Raw genomic sequence first — 23,360 nt, forward strand, 5'->3', positions numbered from 1 at the left:
GAGAGAGAGAGAGAGAGAGAGAGAGAGAGAGAGAGAGAGAGAGAGAGAGAGAGAGAGAGAGAGAGAGAGACAGAGAGAGAGACAGAGACAAGAACGATGGAATTAACTATCGGCTACTGGGCTCCTTACGGCACAATGTTAATCAGATCACTGAATGGTCCATTGGTATTCTTTGTATACTATCTTTCTGTGGTTTCAAAAGTTGCTGATTAGTATTTCTTATGTCATTTAGACACAGTAGGTATAGTAATAATCTTCAACACGTTCACAGTGTCTCACTTATTTGCGAATTCCTGATGCTGTTGAATCAAAACGGAGCAAGGGGAAATAAAAATATCTCCCTTACAACCCTTACCCGTACCCGTACCCGTATCCCTTCAAGGTGGCCACGCCGCAGTCACACTGGTGTTATCACTGGATTGCAGCTAATACTGTTCCGCTGGGTGTAAAGACTCGGTTTCAATCCAAGCTGCCCTTCCTGGATTCTGATTCATGATAGAATGGGCTTTAATCCAACGGCATCAGCGTCTTTCTACGAAATGATTTTGTATTCATTGGCAAACAAAGGTGAAAGCTGTAAAGTTGTACAATTTATCCTCCAAAGAGGCTCGCCCCAAGAAAACAAAGAACCGCGAGAGAGAGAGAGAGAGAGAGAGAGAGAGAGAGAGAGAGAGTGAGAGAAGTTTGTGAACCCACGGACAAACCCAAGGCAACAAAATGGGATCATATGTGATGTAATCCTGGTCCATAGCAAGGGGATAATCGATCCTGGACAAAGAAGAAGCGAATGATCGATTAAAAGAACATCAACAATACCAAATAAGGCAGTCAAAAGGGTTTGGTTTAAGTTTTACTTTAAAAAGTATAGTAAAAGTTTGAAATACTTCCCTTCAGTATTTTTCAAGACTCGGACATATCCACAACGTATGAATTAATGAAGCCTCACCATTGCTACAACTGTCACAATAGGGAGATATATCAGTATAAAAACGAGACAGCTTATCTTTAGTCATGTGGACCCAAAGGGCCACTTTAAATTGCAGGTGGAAGTGATGGACACATAGCGATGAGGTGTTAACCAATTTAAAGATTTCGTTCCAAGTCTTCTCAGAAATTTAAGTCTGTAAATATCGAAAAAAGTGAGTTTTTGGTAAGTTAGATTTAGCTGACGTCCTCGAACGAAAAGAGAATTTTTCCATCAAATAAATCCAGAAAGCATTTAATACCCAGTCTATCCCAAACTTTAAAAAAATTACATCAATCATAGAAGGTTTAGAAAATATTCAGAAAAAAACGGGGCTTGCAAGAGAAAATCTCAATAAACCAAAATATGTTCTAAATTGTACCCTAATCTTCAAAGTACGTTTAACTACAAAACTACCAGTTAGTTTACTCAAAAACGAGGGAATTTTAGTTCAGTTTCATTTTATTGTGATTTGGAAACCACAAATACAATGCAGTGAAAAAAACTGAGATAACGTTTCTCCAGAATGATATCACAAGAGCACATGACAAAACAGACTGCACCAGAAAATCCACATAACTTTTGGCAATTCCTAGTCCAGAGTCCGGAGAGGCTGCTGCATGTTAAGATCGCGCTAACATCTTAGCGTGATCCCCGGAAAGGAGCTCCAAACCCATCAGACAAAACAAGTCTACCTAGACACACCAAGTCAGGAGACCAACAAATTAAAAACTAAAGCTACAAGACCTGCACAAAACCATGTAGTTACAACACATAGTTACAACAGTGCAAACAATAGCATAACTGACAAAAAACAGACCATGGGCATAGTAAGAATAGTCCAAAAATGTTAAAATACTATAAGTTCGAAAGAAATCACCACACAGTTTCCAGAAGTGCTCAGACAGACTTGTCATCCCACGCAGCCGGTAGAAGGGCGTACCCCCACTATGGACTTCCAAGGCGCCGCCCGACTCAGCCTCGCAGACGCAGCATGCAATGGAATCTCCGTCGGACGCAGCCTCGCAGACACAACACACAGTGAACGCGCACCGACCGCAGCGGACTCCGAGCCTCCGACCATCCCCTCCGGCACAGCTTCTCAGAGCACCATCCTCTGCCGAGCGCATTAAGACGTCCCCGCCAATGGCCGCCGGCAACGCGACCCCGAGGACTGGGGGCCTGTTCTTCTCAGCAGAGACCCGGACCTCACAGCAGCAGCAGCAACGAAGAGGCTTTCCTGGAGATTTCCAGACGTTCCTCCGTGCTCACACGTCGGTTTTTCATCAGATTAGAGTTGTGCACGGCGCCCCGCTTGACAAATCATCGATATCAGCTCCGGAGAGGCGGCTGCAAGCAGCGTCACGCCGCCACCTTGGATCATAATTGAGGATCCGAGAAGAGAAATGATAGAAAATATATTGACAGATTTAGCGTCTGAATAATCCAAAACCGGACAGTCCACTCGGTTATTGTAATATAACCAAAACATAAGATTCGTTCTATTATCTTGGTTTGCATATTTTGGCCTTTATATTCCATAGCCAGAAGGGCTTTATTGCTTCGGTAGAAGGATGCTGCTCCGCCTACTCATGCTCAATGGTTAAGCGATGTTATGTCATGGTTAAATTTAGAGAAGTTTCGTTGTTCAATCTCTGAATCAATACGACTTTCCAACATTGTGGGGACCTTTTTTGAATTACTTTCTGAATCTTTGATTTGTTATCAAGTACAGATGTTGGCTCATAATATGTTTTTCTACATGATAAGGATGCTTTTTTTCCTTTTCCTTTCTTTAACAAACAGCTTTCTTGGTAGTGGGTTTAGATTTTTTTGGTGTAGTAAATTAATACTTTTCAATATTATCATTCAATTTAATCTATATGGATATGGGGTAATAAGATGATAAGTTCGATTCAAAAATATTATGATTAATATGTCATATATTTTCTCCTTTATATTTTTTTGTTAAAAAACAATAAAAATATTGAAAGATAATCGATTAAAAGAACCGTCTGACTGTTTGTAAACTTATCAACCGGCACATGATAATTCATTGAACAATGGTTCAGATGATTTAGAATTTACGCATGCAGGTTGTCATTCAAATCAAATACGAACTGAATATTGATTGTATATTCAGAATTATCCGTTCCAGATAACGCTGACTTGAGGAATCTTTCACTAAGCACTTTAGTCCAGCGGCTGCTCTGGCTTTCTGAGGAGGTGACAACCCAAGTTGATGAGGGAAGTGCAATGCATGCTGTTTAAATGGAATTGAGTGAAACATTCGACAAGAGTCCCAATAATAGACTCAGGCAGCAAGTTAGGAGGCATGGGATTGGTCGGTACTTGACTTACTCAATCTAGAATTATCTTGCATTTATTTTTACGAATAAATTCTACAGATGCAAGAAATACAAAAGAACACTCATAAAATCAGTGTCTTAATGAAGGGTGAAGACCCGAAAGGTCGATTGTTTACTCTTTTCCATTCATGTTAATTGGTCTGCTATGTTCCTCCAGCATTTTGTGTGTGTTGCCTTAGAGTTACAAAATAGAGTTACAGATGATCCCGAGGGCATTACTCGCCCTTTACATCTGACCTACCGCTCATATCAAATTGAAGCTTGGGGCAAACCTGTGGCCCATGCTTCCCGGTTGAAATAATACTGACCGATCCTGCACTATGTTTTCGTCCGTATCAAACAATCCTGTTCCAGTCATAAACCTTCCTTTTATTCGCCCTCTTTTTCGCTCTTATTCTTCTTTCCTTAATCGTGGGTTGTCTTTCTCTCTGCCACCTTGAACAATAATCGTAACAGATTTTAACCTTTATAAAAGACAATACAGTATAATTCACTGTTGTTTTAGCCGAGATAGAGATAGAGAGATGGCGGTGCTATGGTTGACAGCGAATGATAGGGAAAGAGAGCGACAGAGAGAGGGAAGTAGATCGAGCCAGAGAGGGATTGCGGGAGAGAGAACAAATGAGATCGCGAAGGAGGCAGAGAGCGTGTGCGAAAGCGAGATAGCGAGGGTAACAGACAAAGCGAGAGATAGAAAGGGAGAGAGAGCGCGACAGATAGAGAGCGGGGGAGCGATAGAGAGAATGGGAGAGCGAATGAGAGAGAGTAAGAGAGCAAGAGAGATATGGAGAGGGGAGAGACTGAGGGAGCGAGAGGAGCGAGAGTGAGGCGGAGAGAGAGTGAAAGAGGGGGAGAGGGACAGAGAGAGAGAGAGAGAGAGAGAGAGAGAGAGAGAGAGAGAGAGAAGAGAGACGGGAACTGCTATGTTCGAATCTCGTTCAGTGTCAACGTGATATTTGGCTGTTTCAACTCGGATTCGACTCTGGACAGAGAACAATCCAATAATGGACGAAAAGGACAATCTGATATTTTGTAAACACAGAAACAGACATATGATAATTGATACAGCAAGGTTTAGTTCCTCTTGAATTCCCGCAAACTGGAACTTGAAAGATCACTGCTCCAATTTAACGCCGACTTTATCGTGATTCAATTGTTCATTGAGATGCTCCATAAAAAGCTGCCTACACCATCCGCTCAGGCTGTATGCACCAGATTGATTCCTTCAGAGGAAGTATGAGACGCCTTACACTCCTCCTCTTAAAACTCTGCCGCCTTTGGTTATACAGAGCTCTGTTTGGAGTCGCAGAGTTGCATAACATCGAAATGTACGCTTCATTCCAATTGGCTCAGGCCTAGACGAGTTCGCCACATTTGCTAGTATTTAACCCATACCGCTCTGAGCCAGTCCTATTCATAATCCTTTCAGTATGTCATTTCAACTCCGGAACCGAACTCACCCCTGCCACATTCGCTTTCTGCTCCTTCCACATACCCATGACCTTCTATGTAGTAAATGTTGTGCATATATGTCTCCTTTCAGTCATTCTCCACTCTCTTGAACTTTATGCCATCTTGTCTTGCACAGCTTTGTGCGTAAAACCTTGTGGATATTCACACATCGATGCACATCGTGATGCTTTGTCCTCTTTAAGTTCCCCCCTCAATCTAATACGCTGCAGGGGAAAATGTTCCAGAGAATGCAGTCTCTTCTTTTAACTCAGGTCCTCCCATAAGCTCCGGGTGCATCTCCTCTTCAGGGCAATTGCACCCTTTCTGCAGCGTGGCAACAGAAGTGTACAGAGTGTTAAATTGCCAAGATTAATGTCTTAACAAAGTCATTCCACGCCTTCTGTTGAGTGCCTGACTAAAATAAAACGTGTTTCGTTGCAAGCATTCCTTCAATCGACCTTTTTTTGCACCTTCAGAGATCCCTGTACCTGTACGTCAATGATGGAGCTTCTGGGAACTTCAGAAGGCAGAGGACAGATACTTCACGAAGACGAATTATATTAAAGGAAGAATGGGGCAACATAAAAAAATAGGCGTACAATATTGCAAAACAATATAGTAGGAAGCTACAGGATTGGGAAGCTTTTATCAACAAACAGAATGAAATCTTAATTCCCTTTATTCCCACTCTCTGTTTCCTGCCAATCAACGAATGCTCTTCAAGGTATGTAACTTTCCTGTAATTCCATAGGCCCTTATCTTATTTAGTAGCCTCATGTGCAGCACCTTGTCAAAGGCCTTCTGAAAGTCCAAATTCACAACATCCACTGCATCTCCCTTGTACATTTCCTCATAAAATTGCACTAGGTTTGTCAGGCAGGATTTTCCTTTAAGGAAACCATGCTGAGTTCTGCCTATCCTGTCATATGCCTCCAGGTACTCCGTAACCTCATCTTTGACAATCGACACCAACAACTTCCCAACCACCGACGTCAAGATTTGAAAGATCATTGCTAATGCCTCCGCAATCTCCACTGCTACCTCCTTCAGAACACGAGGGTGCATTCCTTCTGGTCCAGGAGATTTATCTACCCTTAGATATTCAGCTTCCTGAGTATTTTCTCTGTCGTAATTGTGCCTGCGCACACTTCTCTCTCCTGACATACTTGAATGTCCGGTATATTTCTGTTGTCTTCCTCAGTGAAGACTGATGCATAATACTCGTTCAGTTCCTCCACCATCTCCTTATCTCCCATTACAATTTCTCCAGCATCATTTTTATAGATCCTATATCTACTCTCACCTATCTTTTACTCTTTATATACTTGAAAAATCCTTTAGTACCCTTTTTGATATTATTCGCTACCTTCCTTTCATAATTCATCTTTTCCCTCTTAATGACCTTCTTTGTTTCCTTTTGTCAGTCTTTACAAACTTCCCAATCCTCTGTCTTCCCACTACTTTTGCTTCCTTGTATCCCCTCTGCTTTGCTTTTACTTCGGCTTTGACTTCTTTTGTCAGCCACGGTTGCATCCTTTTTCCATTCCAAAATTCCTTCTTCTTTGGAATATTTCTGTCTTGCACCTTCCTCACTTCTCGCATAAACTCCAGCCACTGCTGCTGTGCCGTCTTTCCCGCTGGTGTCACTTTCCAGTCAACCTTGGCCAGTTCCTCTCTCATGCCACTGTAATTTCCTTCACTCCACTGAAATACTGACACATCGGATTTCGGCTTCTCTTTCTCAAATTTCACAGTGAACTCAGTCATGTTGTGATCACTGCCTGCTAAAGGTTACTTCCATCTCTTTAATTACTAAGGGTTCCTTCACTTCCATTTATCTAATCACCTCTGGTTCATTACACAATACCCAATCCAGTACAGCCGATCCCCTAGTGGGCTCAACGACAAGCCATCTCGGAGACATTCTATAATTTTTCTCTCTTGAGATCCAGTGCAGATCTGATTTTCCCAATCCACCCGCATGTTAAAATCCCCGACAATTATCATAGCACTGCCGGGCTAGCAAGCCTTTTCTGTTTCCTGTTGTAGTTTGTAGTCCACATCTCTGCAGCTGTTGGGAGGCCTGTAGATAACTGCCATCAGGATCCTTTTACCGATGCGATTTCTTAGCTCAACCCATAAAGATTCTGCACCTTCCGATCCTATGTCAACTCTTTGTAATAATTTAATATCATTTCTTACCACGCTATCACCTTTACCTACCTGCCTGTTCTTCCGATACACCGTGTATCCTTGGTCGTTCAGCTCCCAGAGACACGCATCCTTTAACCACGTCTCAGAGATGGCCACAGTATCATACCTGCTAATCTGTAACTGTACATCAAGATCATCCGCCTTATTCCTTATGCTGCGTGCATTTAAGTAGAACACCTTAAGTCCAGTATTTGGTATTTTTACATTGATTGCACTGCAACTCTATTTTAATGCAACTCATCCCAATAGCTGCAAATCTGCGGCATTATCTGCCTGTCCTTCCTGACATCCTTACTGCTCACTACATTAGACCTATTTCTCTTTTTCTCTCCTCCGCTCCATCATTCCGGTTCCCATCCCGTTGCCATATTAGTTTAAACCCTCCCTAACAGATCTATTAAACCTTTCCGCCTTGATATTGGTATCTCTAGGATTCAAGTGTAACCCGTCCTTTATGTAGAGGTCTCATCTGCCCCAAAAGAGGTCACACTGATCCAAAAACTGGAATCCCTGCCCCCTGCTCCAATCCCTCAGTCACACATTTATCCTCCACCTCATTTCATTCTCACTATCAATATCGCGTGGCACAAGCAGTAATCCCGAGATTACTAACTTTGCGGTCCTTCTTCTCAACTGCCTTCCTAACTCCCTATATTCTCCTTTCAGGATCTCTTCACTTTTCCTATATATGTCATTGGTACCGGTATATACCACGATCTCTGTCTCCGCACCCTCCTAATTCAGGATATATTGGACGCGATCAGAAACATCCCGGTCCCTGGCTCCAGAGAGGCAAACCACCATGTGGGTCTCCTGACTGCGTCCACAGAATCGCCTTTCAGACACCATAACTATCGAGTCCCCTATTGCTACTGCCTTCCGCTTCCTTTCCTTACACTTCTGAGCTACAGGGCCGGACTCTGTGCCACCGTTGCTTCCCCGAGGCAGGCTGTCCCCTCCAACAGTACTCAAACACGAGTACTTATTGTCAAGGGGCACAGCCACTGGGGTACTCTCTAGTAGCTGACACTTCCCCTCCCCCTCCTAAACGTGACCCCCCTGACTGCCTTCCGCTACCGCTGTGTGACCACCTGCCTGTAACTCCTCTCTATCAACTGCTCACTCCTGCTGACCAGATGACGGTCATCGAGCTGCAGCTCCAGTTCCCTAATACGGTCCCTTAGGAGCTGCAGCTCGGCGCACCTGGCGCAGATGTGGACATCAGGGAGGCTAGATGACTCCAAGACCTCCCACATCCGACACAGAGAACAACAAGCTGCCGTCACACTCATAGTTCCCCTTTCCTCAAATAACAGGAAAAACTGAAACCTAAACCTGCCTTGCTTCGCCCGCTTCCGCCTAGGCCCGTTGAGCCAAAGCCCTTAAACCTTCACTCTGCTTCCGGCAGACTCCACTGCCCGTAAACGATGCTGCCCGTTGTTTAAGAATATTTCCTTTTCTAATCTTCCCAGCTTCTCCGGCCGACGTCACACGCCTGCGCAGCCCCGCCCATCTTAACTCCGATGAGAATAAGAGAAAATCAAAATGGCTCCCGCCGCACTCACGTTCTGATCTCCGACTTCCTTCTCCAAATATTGGAGAATATTGACAAAGAATGACGGGGTTCTTGTTTGCTGATGTAGAGATGGGCAAGGAAAATGGATTTCAAACATGAATAAGGGGCGGGAACGGGTAGAGAAATGTGCATTTCAACACATTCCGAATACCTGCCCTCACGAACCGGAAAGGTCATGATGCAGTGAAGTATAATTATGGTTTAATTAGAGAACCGTAAAGTTTGGATGTGATTGCACTGAAACCGCTGCAGAAGTGCCTCACCAGGAAGTTGCCAAACAGGAAACATTTCAGATATCATCAGAGAATCTAACATTCAGTTCTCGAAACGGATGAAGAAGAGGTGCTTCATGAGGAAGTTTAAAACATGTTACAGACATACTGGGGTTCAGTGGGTGTAACTACGTCTACTTATCAGCTGCATCTAATATGAAGGTACAGGTTTATTGAAACTGTAAGTTTTAGCATTCTTTAGCGGAAGGTGTTGAGTTTCTTCAGATGTAGGCATTTGACGCAGCGATTTAGTTCCCACTCTGCAACCCATGCTACTGTATTTTCAATATTCATAATAATGTCACTTCTACATTAGACAAAAAATCACCCGGCTTGGGTGTTCGGTCTCCGGAGTCCCTGTGTATGGACCACTGGTTCGTCCTGCGTTCTGTGCTAAAGCTCATTCCACTGTCCTTCGAATTATATTCCACCACTGGCATAACAGTCTGTGTGTTCTTTTTCTATCTATCTATCTATCTATCTATCTATCTATCTATCTATCTATCTATCTATCTATCTATCTATCTATCTATCTATCTATCTATCTATCTATCTATCTATCTATCTATCTATCTATCTATCTATCTATCTATCTATCCATCTATCTATTCGTCTGTCTTCTGCCTTCTGCTGTCTGCTTTTTGTCTGTTTGTCCCTCTAACTATATGCTGCTGTGTCAGATATTGCGAATTTGATCGAGTGGAATTCACAAGGAGGTTATCAATGAGAAGCACTTGTGGAGTTTAGGACATTATTATTTTTTCAGTCTTACTGAACCGATTTAACAAGGCAGACTGAATGTCATGATCCATTAGCCGACGGATCGGTGAATAGCAATCTCTCACTTGGTGCCCCAGATTTAACGGCATTGATGATATATTATTGGAGAGACCTATAGTGCAAAAGGTAAGTGAAGGGTCACATGATCTGGCTGAGAAAGTGAAGCACTGCGAGCGAATAATCAACTATAATGAAAATTCAAATTTTCAGCCCTAATGTGGCGTCTGGAGAGACAGAGAAACAACGTACAAAGAACGATTCAAGAGAGGATGAAGATTAACATCAAACACCCTTCCGTTCCCAACTAGGGAAGAGCTCCAGCATCAGTTTTTCCAACATAACAAAGACTGCTATCTAAGTCTCTACACTGAATTTCGCCGGAGAATGGTTAGATGCCGCTGTTCCTTTCAAAATCAGACTGCAATTGTCGCCTGCATGTAAAGGTTGTACTTGAAGTTCGCCTACTGAGTACTGAGTGATCACTTGTTCTCATCCACAGATCTCATCCGCATGATCATAGAGCTCCCCTTCTCCCCATCTCTCCATCCAATAGAATAGCAATACGACCCTGCCCATACCAGATGTAATGCAGCCTGTCAGAATACTCTCCAGAAGTTTTTTGAGTTTACTCGTTAATCTCATAATGAAGTACTGGATATCCGCTGTCAAGCCTTCTTTAAAACTGCATCGATATGTCGAGAGCAGGTTAAGTCTTCAGAGATCTTAACACCCATGAACTTGAAACTGCTCACCCTCTCCACTTCTGATCCCTCTATGAGGATCGGCATCTCTCTCCTTCCTGAAGTCCACAATAACTTTCTGAATGCCTCCATGGGGATGGTCTGTTTGGAAGTGGAAAGCGGGAATCCAGTGTGTGCGGTCTCGGTCGCTGCACTCTGGCTGGAGGACAATGACGGATGTGAGTGTCAGTGGATTGGCGACCTTCCCACAGTTTAGAGCGAGGCATCCGAGTTCCACGACTCACGGTCCGGTGAACGGAAGATCGTAAACCAACCATTTCCATTATTAGGGGCGAAACAGTTGAAGGGATTGTTTGTTGCGGTGACAAAGTGGATTCAAAAGACACAAAACACAATTTCTCATTTTCTGACTTATGTAAGACCAGACTTACGTGTCTAAAATAGACGGGACCGTCATTTAAATAAGCTGCCACGTTGTTATAAGATCGAAGAGTCTACACTGACAGAGACTCGGATCTAGAAAAGCAGAGACCAGCATCACTTCGGAAAGCCTAGCGAGGTGAAATTATGAAACGATGTCAATATCAGCACATAAGTACTTGACAAAAGAATAATCACTTCGATCAAAGTAAGAAAATGAAAATAAAAGCATTGGATGCCTGAATCCTCCATTCCGGGAACACGTTTCAGCCGATGGTAGCATCTGTGCTCAGTAACAGTGCGGATGCAATAGCAGAGTAACAACGGCACCATACATAAAGTAACCAGCTCCGGCATCTTACCGGGGACACCAACCGCTATCAGTGTGGGATAGTAAATTGCCGCGATGTAGTAAATCGCTGGATATCCCATATTCCGTTAGAAGCAGCGTTCAGTTGTAGGGAACGTTTCAGCTGCTCAAATGGACTGGCAATCGGTTTAGCAGACTTTTATTGAGAAGAGAACAATTCCACTGAGGCAATTAGCGTGGCTATCACATCAGGGACATTAGTGACAAGCAAGTGTACAAACACAATTAAACTATTTTTACTCCCCGTGTCATGAATATGACTCTTCAAGGGATATTGCTATCTATTTACTTTAAAACTAAATATGATGTGAATGTTGCCAGTTTAATTTCCATGACACCTGACCTCAGCTCTTTAAACAGGACATTTCTTTTACATCAGTGTTGTGTCTAACAGAGGACTTCCTATTCAAGTTGATGTATGTTGTAACATTCAACGGAGCTCATTCGCTTCTGAAATTGAGAGAAGGAGTTTAGTCTTGCAGGAGGAAGGGAGAACACTTCTTTATTGAAAGGAATATTCCTTAATTATTTTCTTTCGTTCATGCCAGTCAATCCAGGCGGTTTGGGTGATGGAAATCACAGTGACAGCTGACATGTGTTACAATAAAATACACTGCACTTATATTCTTTAAAACTCACTCTTTAAAAGATCCACAGCGGTATTCCAGAGATCCGTGATCAAAAACGGAATGTGTCCTCCGGAGATTAGCAAGGACTGTGAACAATTTGAAGAACAAAGTTTTCCAGCCGTTTGACCGGAAACTGACCCCTTCCGGTGAATAACTTGACCACCGAAAAGACGTGACGTGCGTTTTAAACATTTTAAACATTTGAACATTTAAATACTTTAAACATTTTCTCAAACTTGCCACAATTCCAACACTATTTCTCCACCCGTTCTCTGTCTGAACGAAAATAGCAAGTAAAACTTGTGAAAAATCCACAGGTTCCCAGGCTGTTCTAATATTTGCTACGAAGTTGTGTTTTTTCCTTCTGATTTACTGTCAGGTATATTGTCTTTCGAACGTCACTATAAGTATGTGCAGAACAGATCACCTGTCAGTCACAATTCTCCCTGTTCTGGCAGTGCACCGCTCCGTGCCGATTGTGGTTCTCGTACCGATGAGCGGCCCTCGGTTTATTGAAGAAAGTCTCATCACTCTGTTTCCATTGTGGAACTCGTACTAACGTACGACCCTCAGTTGACTCGAGAAATTATCACCTCAGCGTTCAAATTCATCCGTCCAAAGCGAATCACTTCGTACGTTTCCGAGTTGAACTCTGTTTGTAAATTCTCAGCGCTGCTTTGCGTCCTGTCACCGTCCTGTTGGAATCTGTGACAACCTTCTATACTATCTATACTTTCTTTACTTTGAGGGATAAAATTGGTCCCTTAGATAATCAGGGTGGTCATCTATGTGTGGAGCCGAGGAAGATGGGAGAGATTTTGAATGATTTCTTCTCTACGGTATTCACTAAGAAGAAGGGTATTAAATTGTTTAAGGTGTGGGAAACAAGTAGTGAAGTTATGGAACAATTAGAGAGGTGGAAGTACTGGAGCTTTTAAGAAATTTAAAAGTGGATAAATCTTCGGGTCCTGACAGGATATTCCCTAGGACCTTGAGGGACGCTTGTGTAGAGGTAGCAGGAGCTTTGACGCAGATCTTTCAGATGACATTAGAAACGTGGATTGTGCCGGAGGATTGGCGTATTGCTCATGTGGTTCCGTTGTTTAAAAAGGGATCTAGAAGTAAGCCTAGCAATTATAGACCTGTCAGTTTGACATCAGTGGTGGGTAAATTAATGGAAAGTATTCTTAGAGTTAGTATTTATGATTATCTGGGTAGACCCGATCTGATTAGGAGTAGCCAGCAAGGATTTGTGCGTGGAAGGTCATGTTTGACAAAACTTATTGAATTTTTTGAAGAAGTTACGAGGAATGTTGACGAGGGTAAGGCAGTGGATGTAGTCCATATGGACTTCAGCAAGGCCTTTGACAAAGTTCCACATGGAAGGTTAGTTATGAAGGTTCAGTCGTTAGTTATTATTGCTGGAGTAATAAAATGGATTCAACAGTGGCTAGATAGGAGATGCCAGAGAGTAGTGGTTGATAATTGTTTATTGGGATGGAGGCCAGTGACTAGCGGGGTGCCTCAGGGATCCGCTTTGGGCCCAATGTTGTTTGTAATGTACATAAATGATCTGGATGATAGGGTGGTAAGTATGCCGATGATACTAAGGTAGGAGGTGTTGTGGATAATGAGGTGGGTTATCAAAGCTTGCAGGGAGATTTATGTCGGTTAGAAGAATGGGCTGAACGTTGGCAGATGCAGTTTAATGCTGAGAAGTGTGAGGTTCTACATTTTGGCAGGAATAATCCAAATAGAACATACAAGGTAAATGGTAGGGCATTGAGGAAAGCAGTGGAACAGAGAGATCTAGGAATAACAGTGCACAGTTCACTGAAGGTGGAGTCTCATGTAGATAGGGTGGTGAAGAAGACTTTTGGAACGCTGTTTTTTATAAATCTGAGCATTGAGTACAGAAGTTGGGATGTAATGTTAAAATTGTACAAGGCACTGGTAAGGCCAAATTTGGAATATTGTGTACAGTTCTGGTCACCGAATTATAGGAAATATATCAATAAATTAGAGAGAGTGCAGAGACGATTTACTAGGATGTTACCTGTGTTTCAGTAATTAAGTTACAGAGAAAGGTTGAACAAGTTAGGCCTCTATTCATTGGAGCGTAGAAGGTTGAGGGGGGATTTGATCGAGGTATATAAAATTTTGAGACGGAGATAGAGTTGACGTGAATAGGCTGCGTCCATTGAGTAGGGGAGATTCAAACGAGAGGACATGATTTGAGAGTTAGGGGTCAGAAGTTTAAGGGAAACACGAGGGGGTATTTCTTTACTCAGAGAGTGATAGCTGTGTGGAATGAGCTTCCTGTAGAAGTAGTAGAGGCCAGTTCAGTTGTGTCATTTAAGGTAAAATTGGATAGGTTTATGGACAGCAAAGGAGTGGAGGGTTATGGGTTGAGTGCGGGTAGGTGGGACTAGGTGAGATTAAGAGTTCGGCACGGACTAGGAGTGCCGAGACTGCCTGTTACCGTGCTGTGATTCTTATATGGTTATCCATAAAGCACCAATCTCCACATCATTGCAAATATAGTAAACCACCCTTCCACCTCCTCATCCAAATCGTTCATAAAAGCACAGAAATCCGGGGGTCTCATAACAGATTTCTGCAGGACACCTGTCACCAACACCCAGGGAGAAAACGCTCCATCCACAGCTATCCTCTACCTTTTGTGGGCCTCAGTTCTGTATCCATCAGCGAATTTTCCCTGGATACCAAACCCTCTGACATTATGAATAGTCCTACAATGGCTAAATAAAGCCTTATTAAAATGCATTTATACCAGATCCATTAACTCCCACTTTATTTGCAGAAGACCACGTCAGAAACGTGTTTCTCTCTTCCATTTTCCCCGCTTTGACTCGGCCGAGTGCAAAAATGTGACCTATCCTTCTCAGGGTACAAACCGGAGGTGGTTGCCCAACTCATTGAGTGGACAACTGCTCTTCATCCGCACTACCGCCGATTGCCTGAAACGTGAATCTGAGAGAATGACCTCATCTCGGTCCAGAGCATCCCTTTCACAAGATGCTTTCTGGAACTGAGCTGCTAGATGACATTGATTATCTCCAAGAGGTTTGAGTGCGTTAATATGATACGAGTCCAACTTGTTTGGAACAGTCTGAATTCGATATACTGGTGGACTGGCTCTGTCAGCGATATCATATGTCCCGACAAATCGCGATGATGTTAAGGGGCTTAGCTGATGGAAAGACATTATAACTTTCTGTCCGATTTCCAACTCCAGCGGGTTTGTTCGCACATCGAAATAAGCTTTGTTCTGCTGTTTATTCCATCACATTTTATGGGCGGCGACTTAATGGGACGACTTAATAGAATCAATTAATTGCTACTTGCATTGGTCCTTTCCAATGCCACCAAACTCTGACTGTGATAAATCTAGCCCAAACGGATATTCTAACACTTTTATTTTCGCTAGCAATGTCTTTAAAGTCCCGCTCATTCATTCAGCAATTCCACTGTATTGTAGTCAATAAGGTATACCAACTTGTTCCATCACATTTTGTATCACCTGTGCAGTGTAGCGGGGACCATGATCTGGTTCTATAATCCTTGACAATGCCCAACGGTAAAAAAAAACTCTCTCCAAACAAAATCCTGGCTGTAACGTTAACGGTTTTCATTATCTAGTTGGGAAAGACTCTATCGATTTGATGAACGCATCCCCTATCTCGAGCATATAGATCAGTCCTTCAGGGCATGGAGGTGAAAATCCAAGAAAATAATCCTACAAGTTAACACATGGTCTTTCTACGGAGCGGGTCTTAAAACTGCTTCTATTGCCGATTTATCTGGGTTATCAATTAACACAAATCAAACAATTTTTACGATAATGTACATCTCCTCGCAGTTTTGGCCACCTACACAGATTCTTCTGCTGTCCTATAGCTCCATCTGCTCTTTGATGCTCACAATACATCATCTGGTTTCTTTCACAATTCCGCATCTCAAACCTACCACTATCAACTAACTTCCAAATCAGTGACTGTATCAATAGATATTTCCCATAATCTTCAGAATTCTCTCCTGTTTGTACTTTTGTTAAGTCCTGATCCTGTTGCGTCGTCATGACTCAGTCTATATGTGTAGAGTTTGCTGTCTGTGATTGCTACCTCTATATCTGGATTCCATTTCGCCACCCAACTTGTTTCTAGATTGGTTAACTCACCAGCCCTCCAGCTTCCCTCCGGGGATGTTTTTGACTGAGCCTACACCTTTTTAATCCATCAGTGTTTGCTCTTGTCTTCTCGAATACTTACTTCAACAAGAGAGCTGATGGTAAAGGTTTGCCTTCTTTTGCGATATAACCTCTAGATTCCCATAACGGTAAATATTCAGTCAAAGCACATGCGTATACGGCGAATGAAGGGAGATGGGTCACGTAAAGACATCAGAATTCAGTGTCATTCGGTATCTTGTTCAGCGCAGGAGTAGTGAGTCACAGGGCTTGTTCCTGTTCTCCACTGTTCCATGATCCCAACATGTCCAGGTGATGTGTTCACATTTTAATGTGAATCTATTCATCATCTGCTGTCCATTCACCTACATTCATCTAGTTCTTCTGCATTGACGGGTGTAACATAGGAGCGTATTGCAACACCGGAACAAGCTCTCCCGCCAGATTTGTCCCTGACGAGCGTAACACTCCCGGCTCTGCAGTGACGTAGCAGTGACAGCAATTTCCCAGAGTTCATCAGTCAACCGCCTGCTGGAATGCGGACCATTCGATGATTCCAAATGTCAAACTGGAGTTTCCCTCGCATTCCTACTCATAAACTCTCTTAGTGCTGCACAGAACAACGTAGTTACAATTTTCCCAATCAAAATGCATGACAAATTGCAGAAGAGTCCGAAACTGTCAGAAGAAAATCGAGATGATTTCTATATTATTTATAAGTGGGACATAACTCGAACAGATTCACGCTCTGGTTCACATTGAGGAATATGTGACAGTTTCAGCAAACGTAAGAGAGTCCAGTGTTATGATCCCAACCCCCTCCTTTGTGAGAATCGCAAAAGCACCCGGTGAGGTGAGGGGGGGGGGGTGTCAGTAGATCCAGGAAGTGAGAGAGAGAGAAAGGTGGAAAATTGCACGTCCCACCAGGGATACAGAATAAGATGCCAGCAACTATTGTCTCATGGAGACCACGTGAAAAGCCCTCGGGCAAGGTGGGCTGGTTGAGAGAGAGATTGCATTATCCCAACCTGATTGACACCTGCGACCCCGTGAGGAAGTATAAAGGAGAGTCTCAAGGGGACAGCCCCTCAGACGCACCCAGAAGACACGAGAGAGTGTTCCCGCTGCAGCGGGATGCCATTCTGAAGGAAGCCACGTGCGTTAGATTCCGGGATTGCAATTTGTGGCTGGAATCACAGAAAACCGCTTTTAACTGACATCGGGGATAGGAAACCAACGCTCCCCCGATTTCACAGAAGATTCATCAAGACTCGGCAAGTTCGATCTCTGCTCCCCCAATCCCTCTCTCTCGGTCGCCCTACGCAAAAACCCAGCGATTTTCAAAGGGCTGAGGCCTGCAGACTTTCAGAGTGACATTTATATTTCCAACGGACAATCTATTAACCCCTCGACACCAGCAGAGCTCACTTCTTAATGATGATTATCACTATACCCGCGCTTTAGATTGAATGTTGACAATGTGCACTATCTGAATGTATGTATTAACCCTACTTTTGTGTCCCTTTACGAATAAAACGTTTGAAAATAGTGACATCAGCCTTCAACGGATCTCTTTATCTTTGCTGGTGAGTTATCCAGTTACGGGATACGTAACAACTTGAGGTTTCTCGTCTCGGGATTTGGCACCAAATTGGGAAGCCAGTGAATCGGGCTTGTAGTCCAAAACTTGATTCTGGTTACGCGGGTAGCCAAACGGGAAACCAGCAAAGATGGACGTGGGTGAATTTATGGAAAACCCGACGGTGGGGGCGCTAGAGGCGGCCACCAAATCAGACTTGTTAAATTTAGCGAAGGGGTTGAACCTCACAGAAGTGAGGTCGTCATTGAAAAAGCGGGAGGTACGAAGGGATATAACCCAGTATTACATTGGGAAGAAGGTGTTTGAAGCTGTGGTATTGGGAGATATCCCTGAAGAGATACCATCAAGTGGGACGGTTCAGTTAGAGGTGGAGAAGTTGAAGTTGGAACGTGAAATTAAGTTAAAAGAGCTGGAAGCGGCTGAGAGGGAAAGGCAAAGGCAGCATGAAATTAACTTAAGGAAGCTAGAAGCAGAAGACAAAGAGAGGGAACGGGCCTAGAAAGAGAAACAGAGGCAACATGACCGGGAAATTGAGAAGATGAAGAACGAACGAAGAGATCAAGGGTTAGACCAAGCAGAGCGGTTTAATGTTAGTAGGGAGTTGAGATTGGTGCCCCCGTTCGAGGAGACAGATGTCAATAGCTATTTCTTGCTTTTTGAATAGGTGGCAGTAAATCAGAAGTGGCCAAAAGAGCAGTGGGTGGCGTTGTTACAAAGTGTGTTAAAGGGGAAGGCCCAACGAGCATATGCGTCTTTGTCCCTGTGGGAGGGAGAAGCGGAGAATTATGCTGAGGTAAAAAAGGCCATTCTCCGGACTTACAAATTGGTACCTGAGGCCTGTAGACAAAAGTTTAGAAATTTAAGGAAAGGGTGGAATCAAACGTATACCGAGCTAGCCCACGAGAAGGGGGTGCTCTTGGACCGTTGGTGCACCGCGGAGGGAGTGGGCGAGAATTATGGGCGTCTCAATGCAGAAAATGCCAAGAGAAACCAGACACAACCCAACACATTCCAGGATCCTGCAGCAGTTGAACTCAATCTGATTACTTATGCAGGTAAAATCAAGTGGCAAAAATCATTCACCAAAATCCTGCTTTAAAACACAAACTGATGAATGACCACGGTAACTTCATTAAGGCACCATGACTTCAAGCCTGATTCAGTTAAGGACATAATCTCACAAATTATATGATAATCAATACATTGTTTCAGATAGGATCATCTCAAATAACCATTCAGATATAATATTACAGAATAAACAAGCAGGAATAACTCCCTCAATAGGTATAACCATTCTCAACACACACATGTGCCTCGACCAATGGGGCCCCTCACCACAGGCATTTTTCGTCAGTCAGATAACCAAGTTATTTCGTCTGCCAATTAGCGTCCACATGTTGCTACTCTGTCATCCATTGTCACGCCCCACTGTTGAGTCCTTTTTCCTCATCATACGTTCTTAGCCCATCCATCGTCCAGAGTCCCAAACTCTGCCCTGTGCAGACCCACCTCTGGTTTCTGACCCTGCTCCTTTGAACACCCAACTTATGGGTTCCCATTCCAATTTAAGTCTTTAGAGGACAGTGGTGTTTCCAACAACCCTTTAGAAGCAGGGAAAATGAGTCATAATGTGGAAATAAGTTGTGATTAAGGAGGTTAACGAACAATGTCATTCTTCATCAGCCCAGAGATTAGAACTGCAGCCATCTCGACTTCCTCAGTCTGCAGAGAATTCAAGGGAAACAACACGGGGGGGGGGGGGGGGGGGTGGTGGATTTAGATGGACGGATGTGGAACAGATTCACTGGCCGGGTTCAGCAGGCCTGAGTACACCAGTTGTGTTATAAATTCACTAAGTACCAAACACAGAGTATTTTTATTAGTTTTTTTATACATTTTCTACATAGCTACAGATAAAAAAAAACCCGGATCAAAATGAAGAACATTGATACAGTGCAAAAATAAACATACAATAATAATATGATACGAAGAAAGATAATTGAGAAAGCAGCCAAATTGAAGACATGTAAAATTAGTGTCCTCCCCAAGCCCCGCAACAAAAAAAAAACTCCAGACCAACCACAACACAATATAGAGAATATAAATCAGGACAATCAAACCCCCAAACTGTGAATACACTGAGCAACAGAAGGTATTAATTCCTACTACCAAAAAAAAGGAGCTGAAAGCAAGGGACCGAAAAAAAACCCTAGTCAAGAGGAAGATTATGAAAGTACTCAATAAAAGGTCCCCAGACCTTATGGAACTTCAAATCCGAATTAAGGACTGAATAATGAATTTTTTCAAGGTCTAAGCAGGCCATGATATCGTTAAGCCATTGAGCATGTGTGGGCGGGGCAACATCTCTCCATCTAAGGAAGATTAAACGCCTAGCCAGGAGAGAGGCAAAAGATAATATTCGACACTTCGTCAAACTCAGACGTAAATCTGTCTCACCTCCGAAACCAAACAAAGCAATTAAAGGGTTAGGTTCTAGGTGGTGATTCAGAATATACGATAACGTTATGAAGACATCTTTCCAAAATTTCTCCAAGCTAGGACAAAGCCAGTACATATGAATGAGAGAGGCCTCGCCCCTTTTGCATTTATCACAAAGCGGACTGATGTTAGAGTAAAACCGAGATCATTTGGATTTAGACATATGGGCTCTATGAACAATGTTAAACTATAAAAGGCCAATGGCGAGCACACAGGGAGGTTGAGTTAACCGATTTGAGAATCGAGTCCCAAGTCTCATCGGATAAAGAGGTATTTAAATCATCCTCCCATGCCATTTTAAGTTTATCCACAGAGGCACGTCGTAGGGCTGCTAATTTATCACGAATAAATGATATTAAAACTTTACCTAGAGGATTAATGGAAAGAAATAAGTCCATAACATTTTTCTCAGGCATTTCAGGGAAGTTAGGGATTAAAGGAGTAATAAAGTGTCTAATTTGGAGATATCTAAAAAAATGAGCATTAGGCAGATTAAACTTAGCAGAGAGCTGTTGAAAAGAGGCAAAGCGATTATCAATAAAAAGATCTTCAAAATGTCTAATGCCCTTCCTATACCAATCATGGAAGGCTGAGTCATACGTAGTAGGTAAAAAAAAAAGGTGATTATGTAAGATAGGGGTAGAAAAGGAAATACCATGGAACCCATAAAGTTTCCTAAACTGAGCCCATATACGCAAAGTGTGTCTGACAAGAGGATTAACTATTAATCTGGACAAACTACTAGGGAGTACGGTGCCGAGAAGTGCAGAGATAGATAATTCTTTAGTGGAGCTCCACTCCATTGCCACCCGATTAGGGCACTCGGGTTGGCCATGGAAAAAAGACCAAAAGGTAGCACAGCATATATTGGCTGCCCAATAATATAAATGAAAGTTAGGTAAAGCCATGCCACCTTCTTTTTTAGACTTTTGGAGATAAACTTTGTTAATTCTAGAGCGCTTATTCTTCCACAGATATGACAAAATAACAGAGTCTAAGGAATCAAATAAGGATTTAGGAATAAAAATTGGGATTGATTGAAATAAATATAAAAGTTTAGGGAGAACATACATTTTAACAACATTAATACGACCTACCAAAGACATAGATAGAGGTGACCAATGTAACAGACTCTGTTTAATAGTATATGAAAGATTGGCAAAATTTTCACGAAAGAGATCTTTAAACTTCCTTGTGAATATAATCCCAAGATAAGTAAATTGATTGTGGACTACTTTAAAGGGGAGATCACGAAATGTTAATTCTTGTGCTTCTTTATTAATTGGGGAAAGTTCGCTCTTATGTAAATTAAGTTTATATCCAGAGAACTGGCTAAACTGGTCAAGAAGTGAAAACATTGGAGGTAAGGATGTAGACGGATTTGAAAGAAAACGTAATAAGTCATCAGCATAAAGAGAAACTTTATGCTCAACACCCCCTCTCCAAATCCCGGTCAGTTCAGGACAATTTCGAAAAGCTATCGCCAAAGGTTCTATAGCCAAATCAAAGAGAAAGGGACTTAAAGGGCATCCATCCCTGACGGGTGCCACGTTTGAGGTTAAATAACTGGGATTTCTGAGAATTAGTTAAAACAGAGGCAGTCGGACACAAATACAGCAATTTGATCCAAGAGATAAAACTTTGACCGAAGTCAAATTTTTTCTAAAACTGCAAAAAGGTAGTTCCACTCTATACGATCAAATGCTTTCTCCGCATCAAGGGAAATAACACATTCAGGAATCCCAGTTGGAGGTGAATATAAAATGTTAAATAAACGCCGAATATTAAAAAAAAAGGAAGACGGTTTTTAATAAAACCAGTTTGATCATCAGAAACAATAGAGGGAATAACAGTTTCTAATCTATGCCAAAACTTTGGCCAAGATTTTAACATCAACATTAAGCAATGAAATCGGCCTATACGAGGAACACTCTGTTGTGTCTTTACCCTTTTTAAATAAAAGAATAATAGAAGCCTCATTGAAAGAGGGTGGCAATTTGCTGTAGTTAAACGAGTCAGATAATACTGAAAGTAACTGAGGGGAGAGAAGTGAAGAGAATGATTTATAAAATTCTACAGGGAACCCATCAGGTCCAGGAGATTTCCCTGAAGACAGTGCAGAAATTGCAGTAGATATTTCTTCTAATGACACAGGCGCATTGAGGTTGGCTTTAAAATCAGATGAAAGTGAAGGAATATTCAGATTATTTAAAAAATGATCGATAGAGATATTGTCATTTAATGATTCAGAGGAATAAAGTCGAGAATAGAATTTTTTAAATGCGTCATTGATTTCTAAGTGATCCGATGTAAGGTCTCCATTCTCCTTCCGGATCTTTGTAATATGTTGCTTGGCTTTGGAATGCCTCAGCTGATTGGCTAGAAATTTACCAGATTTGTCACCATGAATATAAAAACGACTCTTACTTTCAAGAAGTTGGCGTTCGACAGATTGAGTGGACAGAAGATTAAACTTAGTTTGAAGTTCTACACGTTTCTTGTATAGTTCAAGATTCTTAGTTTGCGCATAGAGTTGATTCAGCTCTTTAATCTGATTAATGAGGTATAATCGATCTGCACAGGACTTTCTATTAAGAATTGCTGTATAGGAGATTATTTGACCCCTCAGATACGCTTTCATGGCATCCCAGACAATCTGGGATGACACTTCAGGTGATGTATTGGTGTTAAAATAAAAGGTTATCTGATCTTCGATAAATTTTAGAAAATCATCATCCGATAGTAAAGTCTAATCAAACCGCCAGTGTTTATTCCTCTGAGGAAGGCCAGGAAAATTTAAGGACAGAGTAATTGGGGCATGGTCAGAAATCAGTACACTCTGATAATCACAAGAATAGACAAATGGAATGAGTTGATTGTCGAGTAAGAAGTAGTCATTTCTAGTAAAGGTATGGTGAACATGTGAAAAAAAAAGAATAATCTCTCTCAGTAGGATGAAGGAAACACCATATATCAGCGATATCATAATTAGAGAGAAACGATTGAATAGCTGAGGCAGATTTAGTAGGTGGAAGACGGAGTTTAAAATAGAACTGGTTTATTTGTCTCAGATCCAGAATATTAAACTGCAGTTCCATTAAAGGTGAATGTGCAGCAGAAAAAACTCCTCCCATGCCCAGTGACCAGGGTGCAGAACTGGATGTGGTGAGCAGCAGCAATAATTGCAGAGTTCAGCACCGACAGTCACTCTCGAAATTGCATTCAGCAACGGTGATGGACTAATATCCAGCATGCAGCTGGGAAACTTTCTTCCCAGTTTGAAAGTGTATCACACTGTAAGGAT

The sequence above is a fragment of the Hypanus sabinus genome, unplaced genomic scaffold (assembly GCF_030144855.1).
Source record: "Hypanus sabinus isolate sHypSab1 unplaced genomic scaffold, sHypSab1.hap1 scaffold_62, whole genome shotgun sequence".
NCBI lineage: Eukaryota > Metazoa > Chordata > Chondrichthyes > Myliobatiformes > Dasyatidae > Hypanus > Hypanus sabinus.